General features: G+C 35.3%; 1 non-coding gene across 1 annotated transcript; it reads left to right on the forward strand.

Moving 5' to 3' along the window:
• The first annotated feature begins 6,875 nt into the window (after positions 1-6,875).
• LOC145027979 (small nucleolar RNA R71) lies at positions 6,876-6,981 on the forward strand. Its single transcript, XR_013675739.1, has one exon. It is a non-coding gene; the product is annotated as a small nucleolar RNA R71 (small nucleolar RNA).
• The last annotated feature ends 4,795 nt before the right edge of the window (positions 6,982-11,776 follow it).

Consider the following 11,776-nt stretch of genomic DNA (forward strand, 5'->3'; position numbering starts at 1 on the left):
ACTAAATATACATAAAAATATATAAAAATATGAAGCACTAAATGCATGTAAAGTGAGAAATATATTACCATGTTAAGTCATTTTTCCTGTTTTACCTAGAATAACCGGTCATAATGACAGAATATGTATAGTTTAACAACTTAAAGTGATAAATATAGACGAAAAAAATTAATGACCAAATATGTACAAATCGAAAAAATATATTATCATTATCCCTTTTAGATTTCATCTATAAACTCATACAAATTATTAAAAAAAAGTATAAATCTCCCTATTCTAATAAATAAATAAATTTATTCTCGACAAATGTCACAATATTAAAAATCTTCATTAATATTATATATCACTTATCAACCTATTAATTCCATTTTAAATTTTAAATTTTAAATTTTCCACTATAATTATATTAAATTAATAATTGATTCTTCATTTTAAATTTTAAATTTTAAACTTCGCACTCTAATTACATTAAATTAATAATATTAGAATAAAAAATAAAATTAAATTAATATATATGTAATTGTAGTTAGAAACCTAATATTTTTTATCATCTAATTTTTTGTCTATGTTTTTTATCGAAAAAAGAATTAAATATATTGATATTCATAATTTTCTTTCTTATAGACATCCATATTGACATATAAAAAATAATTTATTTCGAAAAAAAAAAACACATTTCATTTTTGTTTTTTTTTTTTCAATATTTAGGTTTATTTTTTTTATCCATAACAAAAAACTAGATATATCAAAATTTTCATTTTTTCATCTAAAAATAGAAATAAACATCGATATATATTAAAACAATCATCTTAGTTAGCCGGATTCACATTGTAAATCTGAACTGTAAATAATTTATTTTTTAACATTTAAAATTTGAATACAGCTTTCTATTTCTACTCTTTGATCATTCATAAATTAATTTAGTGAAATTTACATGTGAATTGAAGTATACTTCCTTCTAATTTTATAATATTTTAACGTTTTGATTATTTATAAATTAGTTTTGTAAAATTCACCAATGAATTTATTCACATTGTGAATCTGAACAGTATAAAATTTAGTTTTCAGAATTTACAATGTAAATCTAACTTAATATTCTTCATATTGTAAACTAAATATAATTCAGTTTTCAACATCCATAATGCGATCTGAGCAAAAATTAAAAAAAAAATGTTTTTATGCATCAATATGAATATCTATATAAAGAATACAAAAAAAAAAAAAAAAAAAAAAAAAAAAACTTTGATAAATTTATTTTTTTGGTAAAAACATAAATCTAAATATTAGAAAAACATGAAGTGGGTTATTTTAAAAACTAGTTTTATAAAATTCTCAGTTAAATTCATTCACAATGTATAATTCAGTTTTAAGGATTCAAAATGTGAACCTGATTTATTATTATTCACATTGTAAATTTGAATTGTATAGAAATCAGTTTTTAGCAATTACAACATGAAGTTGAGCTAAATTTTCAAATAAAAAAAGATTTCTTTTTTGTTTTTTTACATCAATATAAATATATATTTAAAAAGTACCAAAAAAATATGAATTTTGATATATTTATTAATTTTTTTGATAAAAAATAAATTTTAACTTTTTTCAAAAAATAAATAAAAACGAAACGAGTTTTTTTTTTTTGAAAAAAACGTCTTATATATATATATATATATATATATATATATATATATATATATATATATATATATATATATATATATAGTTAAAGAGCACGAAAAATCATAAACATTGGTATGTTCGATTTTTTTGATGAAAAACATGGTCTAAAAAAAGTAAAACTAAATAACAAATTTGTGGCGTGAATGAAGAAGTCTCATTCTATTAGTGTTCCTACTGCTCTTGTCCTAGCCATTCATGAAGATAAAGGAAAGAAAAGGAAGACTATCTACCAACCCAAGTGAAAAAGGAAAGCCCATATTGGAGATTCTAGTAGTAGGTCAAAGGGGAAAGCCAACTATGAGATTCCCCTTGTCAACGATCCGAAGGAGGCCATTTTCTTTCATGCTTTAATTAGACAAGGATTTTGTTACTTATTTGATAATGATATGGTGCAATTTTGGTTTATAAAAATGGTGTTTTTATTTTCAAAGTTTATCCTTGTAATGGCGTGTATGAAAATGTTGTTTGTGTGAATAATTTGGGTAATGGTGGGTACAATATTTATTCGTTAAATAGTATAAAGTCTTGGGCATTTAAACAAGAAACGTATCACCCAACTCTAAAAGGATAGAGTGTTGAAATCATTTGACTTATGGACAAATGATGAATATGAATCTTGTTTATTATTCAATATGACCAGATCACTTTTCACATGGACTTGTTCGAGAGGTGAGGAACTATTGGACTTAATTCATACCGATGTGTGTGTACCTTTAGATCCACCACAAGGGACTCTAATCGCTACTACAAGACATTTATTGGTGATTTTAGTAGATATGGGTATGTGTATTTGATTTAACATAAGTCAGAAACTTTTGAAAAATTCAAAAAGTTTAAGCCTGAAGTAGAGAATAAAGTGGGAAATAAGATAAAGATTCTTTGATCCAATAGGAGAGGTGAATATCTTAGTATCATATCTGATGACTATCTAAAGGAATATGAAATAGTTTCATAATTGACCTCTCCTAGGACACCATAACTTAATGGTGTGCTTGAGAGGGGAAATTGAACCTTTCTACACATGGTTCGTTTTATGATGAGTCGAGCTTCATATAATAATGGGGGTATGCCTTAGAGTCAGCCTCCTATTTCCTAAATCTTGTTCTTACCAAAAAGGTTTCCAAAACACCTCATGAGATGTGGAACGGAAAACCTCCCTTACTTGCACATATCAAGGTCTAGGGTTGTGAGGTTTTTGTTAGAAGAAAGACCCAATACAAATTAGAGCCTAGAGACGAAAGGTGTATTTTCATTGGTTACCCACAAAAGTCATTCAGATGCTTTTTCTACAGACCAAATGAAAATGTTGTCTTTGTAGCTTGAAGGGGAGTTTTTTGTGAGAGAGAGAGCCCGTATTCAAGGAGGATAGTGGGAGCATAATTGATCTTGAAGAAATTCAAGATTCATCTAATTAGGAAGCTATGGATAACACTAGTGCTCAACATGAGGAAGAAACACATGTTTTGACCATTGAAGTTTTTTACCTCTTCAGCGATCTAGTAGCGTTTGCATGCCACCCGATTTAACGGATTTCATAAAACTGCAGACGAGGACATGTTTTGTAGTGATAAAACACTAGTAAATTAAGATGTGTCAGCTAACTACAAGGAAGCGAGTGCAGGCCTTGACACTACTCAATGGAAATAGGCTATAAATAGTGACACTCATTCTATGTACGATAACCAAGTTTAATTTGGTTGATCATACACTCGATGTAAAGAATGTAGGTTCAAATGGATCTTCAAGAAGAAGACTGACATGGTAGGGAATGTACACGTGTTCAAAGCTAGGCTGGTTGTGAAGGTCTTTACTTAAACCCAACGGGTTAACTATGATGAGACCTTCTCGTCAGTAGCTAAGATCAAGTTGATTAGTATAATACTTGCCTTTTATGATTATGAGGTATGGAAAATGGATGTTAAAATTGCTTTTCTAAATGGGAGTCTTATTGAGGACGTCATATGACTCAGCCAAATGGTTTTGAACATGCCAAATATGCTAATAAGGTATGCAAGTTTAAGAAGTCCATTTATGGACATAAACTTTCTAGTTTTGAATATTCATGACATACTCCTTTTAGGAAACGATATTCCAACTTAGCAAGAGGTGAAATCTTGGCTTGGAAAATGTTTCACTTTGAAGGATCTAGGAGAAGCGACATACATTCTTGGAAGAAGGATTTATAGGGATAGAAAAAACATCTGATAGGACTTAGCTACAGTACATACTTGGATAAAATATTGAATCGTTTCAAAATAGAAAACTCCAAGTAATGGCATTAGCCCATACATCATACTGTTAACTTGAGTAAGACTTAATGTCCCAGTTGTGATAAAGAAATAGATGTTATTAGTAGATTCTTATATGTTTTGGCTATTGGATCGATCATGTATGCTATAACTTGTACTTTTATTCATGTGTTTGTACCTTGAGCATGATTAGTCGATTTCAGGACAATCCTAGTCGACCTCATTGGAAAGTAGTAAAGAACATTCTAAAGTCTTTACGAAAAACCAAATAAATGTTCTTAGTTTTTGGTGGAAAGAAAAAATGAGTGTTATACTGATTCCAATTTTCAAATGGATCTAGATAACTTTTGTTCTCAACCGGATGGATATTCCTACTGAATGGTGGAGTAGTTACTTAGAGCAAGAAATTATGGAGAAAAAGTGCAAAAATCAGGATTGGGGTTGCTTTGTTCTTCGTGTGTGCGTATGGTTGGCAAATTGTATGTTTTAGTCAAAGATTGGGTATAAACTGGTCCCCCCATGACTTTTCAGGGTACACGACGTGGATTTCTAATTCACATCGTGGACTTATTTGTTGGGCTAAATATCATCGGGCCAAATCATTTTAACATGAGGTGACTATTGGGCTAGGACTTGTTGTCGCTAAAAATCTAAACTTTTGGTTCTTAACACTTCAATTTAATTACCATTTAATACAAATTAACCCCACACTTAATTTTTACCATTTTCTAGAATAATTAAGGTGACTTGATGATTAAAAAATTTAATTTCCTAAAATTCAATTAAAAATGCAAAAATAAAAAAATTCAAACGAATAGTAAAATGCAAATCGAGCTTGGTTTGCCTCCTGAGAAGCGCTTCTTTTTGTTGGAGTCATGAGGCCCACTCCATGCCGCCTCATGTTGACTTTGTAGGAGCATCCATCACCAATTGCATCTTTTGAGCTTTCCATTTTTTATTATAAGCTTGAATGCGACGAAGATAAGCTTTTTTAGAGTTCTCCTTTTTACTCTTGGCATCCCCTTCTTCAAGCTTTCTTTTTACTCCTTTATTAACCACAAGTTTATTCTCTACTTTTTCTTCATTCTTTAGCTCCATGGGTACCATCTCTTTGTCCAAAGTTAATCTCTTTTCTTCGGAAGTAACCTCATCCTCATCACTTGATACTAAATCTTCTTCAATTTCCTTACTCACCAAAGACGCCGGAGTTTTATAAGCAATTACTTCTAGGATTGTTGGAATGGATGCTCTCAGCTTTGTGCGTTTCACTTGTTGAATCTCTTTTTCCAAAAGCTTTTCCAATTCCTCAAGTTCATTTTCTTCATCAATGTTGAAGACTTCAGCATGAGCATCATTATTTTGAAAACCATCTTCCACTCCAAAGGTAACTTCTTCATCTCCAACTCTCAAAGTAAGTTTAGATTCACGAATGTTAACCAAGGCTCTAGCAGTATTTAGTAAAGGGCGACCAATAACTATTGGGACATTGATATCTTCCTTCATTTCTAATACGAAAAAATCAATTGGAAAAATAAATTTACTAATTTTTACCAATATATCCTCCACTATGCCTCAAGGATGAGTCTTTGAACGATTTGCCATGTGAATCGTCATTCTTGTAGCCTTCAAATCCATAAGATTTAGCTTTTGATAGAACGAGTAAGGCATTAAATTTATGTTTGCCCATAATCGGCTAAATCATAAGTCTTCATGTTATTTCCAAATTCACACAGAAGAGTGAGGCATCCAAGATATCCCATCTTCTTTGGTAGCTCACCCATTATCACTTTTGAAATCTACTCACTAAGGATCACCATGGTATTCTTCTCCAATTGTTGGCGGGTATTGATTAAGTCTTACAAAAGCTTAGCATATTTAGAAACTTGGGATAATGAATCGATAAAAGGTGTATTTATTGAAACACCCTTTACTTTCTGCATAAATTTCAGATGTTCCTGCTCTAATGGATGAATTCTTGCCCGAGACGGAAATGGTAAAGCAGGAAGATAAGCTTCTGTATCGTCAAAAAATTTCTGATCAGACTGCTTCCATTCATGGAGATTGAATCTCCACGTCGTGATCTCGATGTTGTAGCACTAAATTTTTCTTCAATCTTAGTCTTCTTCGGCTTTTGTCCAGGATGATGTGGCTCGACTTCTAGAGCTTCTAAGAACTCAGAGATGGTATATTCTTCAATCTCAATCACCATAACTTGTGGTTGAGGGTTTTTGTCGGGAATTTTTGGAGATATACTTTCATTAACCAAAGTGGTTAATTGGCCAAGTTGAAACTCAATGCTGGAGATTGATGCTTGATGATTCTTCAGCAAAGCTTACTGGTCTCTCATGAGAATTTGATGGTCTCTTATCACCGCATCAGTGTCATTATCTCTCTTCTCCAAAGCCTCCATGAATCTTGTTAACATGGACTCCAATCAACCTTCTTTTCTGGTGGTTGCTCTTTTTGATAAAAGCCTCTATCAGTTTGCCTAAACTTTTCTTCCTTTTTGTTCTTATACTTATCATATGGAAACCACTCTTTCTTTGACTTCCTCCAATCTGCATCATATTTATCCCTCCTGAGTAACAAACTCGAGGTTTTTTATTCCCGTTTTCATCCAAGTGGCAGTCTTTGGTTAGATGGGGACCATTTCATCTTTCACAACCAAATCTAAGATCATGTATGGATTAGTCCATCTTTATCATCCTTCGATCCATACTATTTAGTATAGCTAGAACATCAGGCATATCTTCAGAAGTGCCACCCTTAATTCCTTTTGCTCCATCATTCCTGAGATTGTGATATTCACGTGAATGCTTAGAAATCTCTTCAATTAATTCCTTGATTTAGGCTGGATCTTTCTTGGTTAACAATCCTTGAGAATCAAGGAGTTTCCTTGTCATGACATTAACCCCATTATAAAATATTGATACTTCGTGTTGTTCATTTAAATCATTTTGGGGACAATTTCTTATCAATCCCTTATAGAGCTCCATGCCTCGTATAGTGACTCACCTTGTTGTTGCTTGAAATTTGATATTACTTTCTTGAGTTTAGCAACTTTTGAAGGTGGGGAAAATTCTTCTAAGAATTGCTCTCGCATCTGCGCCCAAGTAGTAATTGCACCGTGTGGAAGTGCTCTCAACCAACCTTTTGAAGCTCCCTTGAATGTGACAGGTAGCATTCTAAGTAAAACTGTAGTGCGTGGAACATTTTGGATGTTAAAATAATCAACAATGTCATTGACTTGATCAAGGTGTTTGTAGGCATCCTCATGATCTTTCCTGGAAAATGGAACTTCCTTAAGTGCGGACAGAATGTGTCCATTCATCTAGAATATCGTTGCAGCTGGAATTGCAGGTTGCACTAGACCGGGACCGATGTCCTCTCAGATTCTCTTCATATATGCCTCCACAGACATATACGCAATGTTTGCCATCTCGTTTTCCGGCTCGTCTTCGGGTTCACTTTCTTCTTTTTCTAATTCTAGTTCAGACTCGTATTCGGATTTGTGAGGATTAGGATTTTTCTCAAAGCTTTCTAATTTGTTTTCGCTCTCTAAGGAACTGCTTGATTCACCCACGTTCTTCCCTTTCTTCTTTCCAAAAACTGATTTAAGGTCCTTGAAAAGTGACTTCTTTGGTGGGTTGGTGGTTGTCGAGACCAAAAAAATTAATACCCTAAATATTACACACGAGTGTATAGTGGTAAATGGATCGTATCCAAATAGATTGGTTCAATTTAAATCTCTATGTAGGTCACTTGTTCAAGCACTTGTAAAACAAGATTAAAAGTAAAATCGGGGGTTTTAATTCTTTTTGATTGTTGAGAAAATGAAAGCTAAGCTACAATGCAAATATGAAAAGTAAGCAAGTAAAAGATTTGATTAAATTCAATGAAGTGAAGTTGGTTGATTTTGGGATACCCCATATGAATGACATACTTGACTTATCATTAGACTACATGGAGCAACACTTATGAATTAGTTTATCTTGGATATAGCAATTCATAAGCACAAATTACCACAACTCTTCATTTTTATTAAAATGGTTAGAGGAGCTCTTAACACATTTCCTTAATTAAAGTCACAAAATCAATGAAGCATACAATCTTGTGAAAATCAATTAGCTTTAATTTCTAAGAGTTACCAAGTCCAAAAGATAATCAAATGCTTACATTATCATTACGGAGGAAACATTTTCATGGTATAAATGAAATGAAAACAAACATATAAACCATTTGTTGCTTACTAATTTGAGGGTCCATTACTTAACCAATAAATTAGTCAACAAAAAAATAAGCATTCATTCATCAAAGCTCATGATCAAAGATAAATAAACACAAGAAGATTATTGACTAGAAAACATTTCCATAAATTTCAAAAACAAGATAATATGAAGTCTTCAAAGCAACTATTCATGCATGAGTTAAACCCTAACCAACCAAATGTGAGTCTAGCCAAGCATGGCCAAAATAAAAGAAATACAAGATAGTTTAGAGGTACCAAACATGATTCAAGTTGCAAGATGAAATGAAATTACACTAATCTTCAAAATATTCAATTTCTTCCAAACGTTTCTTGAGAGCAAAAAGAGTAGTTCTTGAGAGAGTTCTTCTAGGTTTTTGATGAGTTTATATAACTCTTTGATTGATTAGATCTTCTAATAGGTAAATAAAGAATGTGAAAAACAGTAAGATAAAGAACGAGAATGAATCTGAATATGTCGAATGATTCAATTACTTCGATCCTCAGCAGAGCTCGATTAGGAACTTCCGCTGTAGAGGATTCTAGGGTTACAAAAGAGAAGAACGATGAATGCTATAAAATCTCTATCAAAATCTCATGTTCTAGGATGCATGCAAGCATCTATAAATAATAAACCCTACAAAATAACTCAGGGATGAACAGACCCACACCGGAGACAAAACTGGACTAACTAGTGAGCCCAAAGACGCAACACCTTCTGGACCTAACAATCTCCCCCTTTGCGTTAATTGGAGCGAGACTGTTACTTCTTCTTGCTGGATCCAGCTGCCGGAACCTTCTTAGTGGTGTCAAACAGACGTGGGATACTAGCAAGAATTGTCTGTCTGAAGCGAATGTACCACTGAATCATATCATCGAAATAATTCTTGTCATCTAATGAGTTTTGCTTGCAACGATGAATGATACCCAAAACATGTTCCAGGCATGCAGTGGTATAGAGATGTTTGTCTGCCAAAGCGAACATGCATTTTTGACCTTCGTTTCTGGTAAACGTAACGGAATTTCTCTTCGGGTCTATCTTCCCCATCTGCATCATGTTCAGGTCACTTGCTGAGCCAACAGGAGAAATGGTAGGCTTCTTCTTGAAAATTCTGGCAATCTCCTGATCCATCTTGGTGACTTCCATGATGTAGCAAACAACCATCCTCTTTTAGTGATTAATTATTGGACCATACTCTGCTTCATTTGTGAGAAGGATGTTGTGCAGAATTATCCAATCATGTGGATTCAAATTGGGAAGATCAGCAAGCGAAAGGGCATGTTCGGTCTTGGCAGATCCTCTCAGCACCTTGAACCGAACGTTCATGAAGATCCCTTCCCGAAATGGCTTGAGGACCCGAACGTTGATAATTTTCTGAGCGCTCTAAGTTTGATACTGTGGTTGGCCAGCCCTCAGATAAAACTCAACCAGATCCCTGTCAAACTTTGGATGAGGATGAGGGATATCTGCAATGTTGTCAAAGGCATGAAATATGAAGGCCTTTTGGGTCAGTGACATGTCGAACTGAGAATCGATAGAATTAATACGATCTAGTGAAATCACCGGTTCGAGGCATAAGATGCTTGGGGTTTCAATTGCTTCTTTCAGCAACTTCTCAAGAGTCCATGGAGGAAAAAGAGTTTTCCTACTCTCAAGAAGGTCGTGAGCGTATTTCTGTTTTCTTTCAGCAGCCTCAGCCTCTCTGGCAACTCGAGCACTCACATCTGCATCCTTATCTCGACCTTGCTTCTTCAAGAGATTAGCAATCGTCTCTTGATCGTCATCACTATCTTCTGCAATCTGTTTCCCTTTATCTTTGACACCCGAACCTGAGGCTTGACCTGTTGAAGGAGGTTCGATTGTTTTTGTTGCTATAGAAGTAGGAGGTGGTGGTTGAGATACATCCTCTCCCCCTTGTTTTGGAATGGACACAAAATCAAGGAGCCCTTCAATCTTGATAAGAAGTGCAAGGGCGGGAGAAAGCTTTTCTGCAAGAGTACGCCTCACCGAATAGTTTAGTATCGGATCATGGGCTTCTAGGATGTTGGACAGAGCTGCGTGGACATCCGAAACACCCGATGAAATCACCTCTCTTTCAGATCGAAGAGACTCAATCTCCTTTTGAGAATTGGAGAGTTGAAGATTCTTGACCGTGAGAGTAGTGGTCTCTCGAGCAAGAGCGTCCATGAGAGAGTTCTTAGCAGCTAGATCTGCATGGAGCTTAGTCAATCGATCCTCAATCGTCGCCTTAAACGATGAGTTGTCGTCAGTGAGAGTTTGACGAAGAGAGGCGAAAGACTACAGTTCAGAAGCAACTGAGGTAGCCAGCTTGTTGACAATGGGGTCAAGCTTCGTTGCAGTGGCATCGGCAGTTACCTGTAAAGACTGCAAAAGAGAGGAAGCATCAGTAAAGAGTTTTTCGACTTTTTCGGTCGCAGCCGCATAGGCTTTGGTGGAGGCATCTATTGCGACAGTTGCTGAGCTGATGGAGGCTTCATGTGCCTGAGTAAATGTATCAATGATCCACTGAATAGTAGCATTAGACTGTGATGGAGAAGAGGAGGAAGCGATAAGAGAATCAATCTTCTCATGAAGCTCCTTGATATGCTTTTTGGTTACGGGGGCATCATCATCATCGTCACTCTGTACTTGATACGGACTGAAGTATACCGAATCAAAGGTCATATTTTCCCCACCAAGAAACGGTTCCTCATCTTCAGCTGACTGAGTAGGTGGAGGTGAGGGTGGAGGCTCAGTAGTGGAAGTAGGTTCGGGTGCATCAGTAGGAGCCCCCGTATCAGATACGTTGGTTCTTACTTCTGCAGTTGTGGTGGTTGCGGCAGTGAAAATTGGAGTTGGTATTGGGATAGAGGTGGATGGTATGGAAGTGGTGGAGGTTATGGGGGGAATGTAAATAGAAATGGATATTGGTGGAGAGGAAACAGGTGAACAAGAAACATGTACCTCCGGGGTAGGCGATCGTGGTGGAGTGTTACCACGGAGGGACTCTTCAGAGTCAAAACTCTGTTCCTCACATTCGCTTGAGGAGGACGCGATTATCAGCTTTCGCTTGGGTTGGGTTTTCCTCTTCTTTGGAGGAGGGGATTGAACAGCCTTGGTAGTTTTACGTTTCTTGGTAGAAGGGCCTTTCGCTCCTTTGCCAACCTGCTTGTCTTTGCCCTTTTCATTCTTCTTTCCCATTGGAGTAGGCTTGTCGGCTTCGTGAATGGATTGGATCATCTCAGGAGTGAGCTCTCTAGGATCAGAGCAGCGAAACTCCTTGTAAGTTCGAATGATACGTCTGTCGGCAGGAACATCTCCAAACATCGACTCAGGGATGGAGCCAATGAACTGAAATTTGGATGCATCAGAGACTATTATCTTCGTGGTATGGAAAGTACTAATCGAAGATAGTGGGGAACCAGCAACAATGGGGATGTGATACTTGGCCATCACCCATTTTGTGACTAGAGTCCAGAAGCGAGCATATGAAATTTCGGAATGCCGAGATGTAGAGGCCAGACTCTGAATCAGTTGCTGCCATAAGACCGACCCATAGTCTAGGTTGATACCGTTGTAAACCCCATAAAGAATCATGATAAA

The sequence above is a fragment of the Lactuca saligna genome, chromosome 1 (assembly GCF_052625555.1).
Source record: "Lactuca saligna cultivar CGN05327 chromosome 1, ASM5262555v1, whole genome shotgun sequence".
Taxonomy (NCBI): Eukaryota; Viridiplantae; Streptophyta; class Magnoliopsida; order Asterales; family Asteraceae; genus Lactuca; species Lactuca saligna.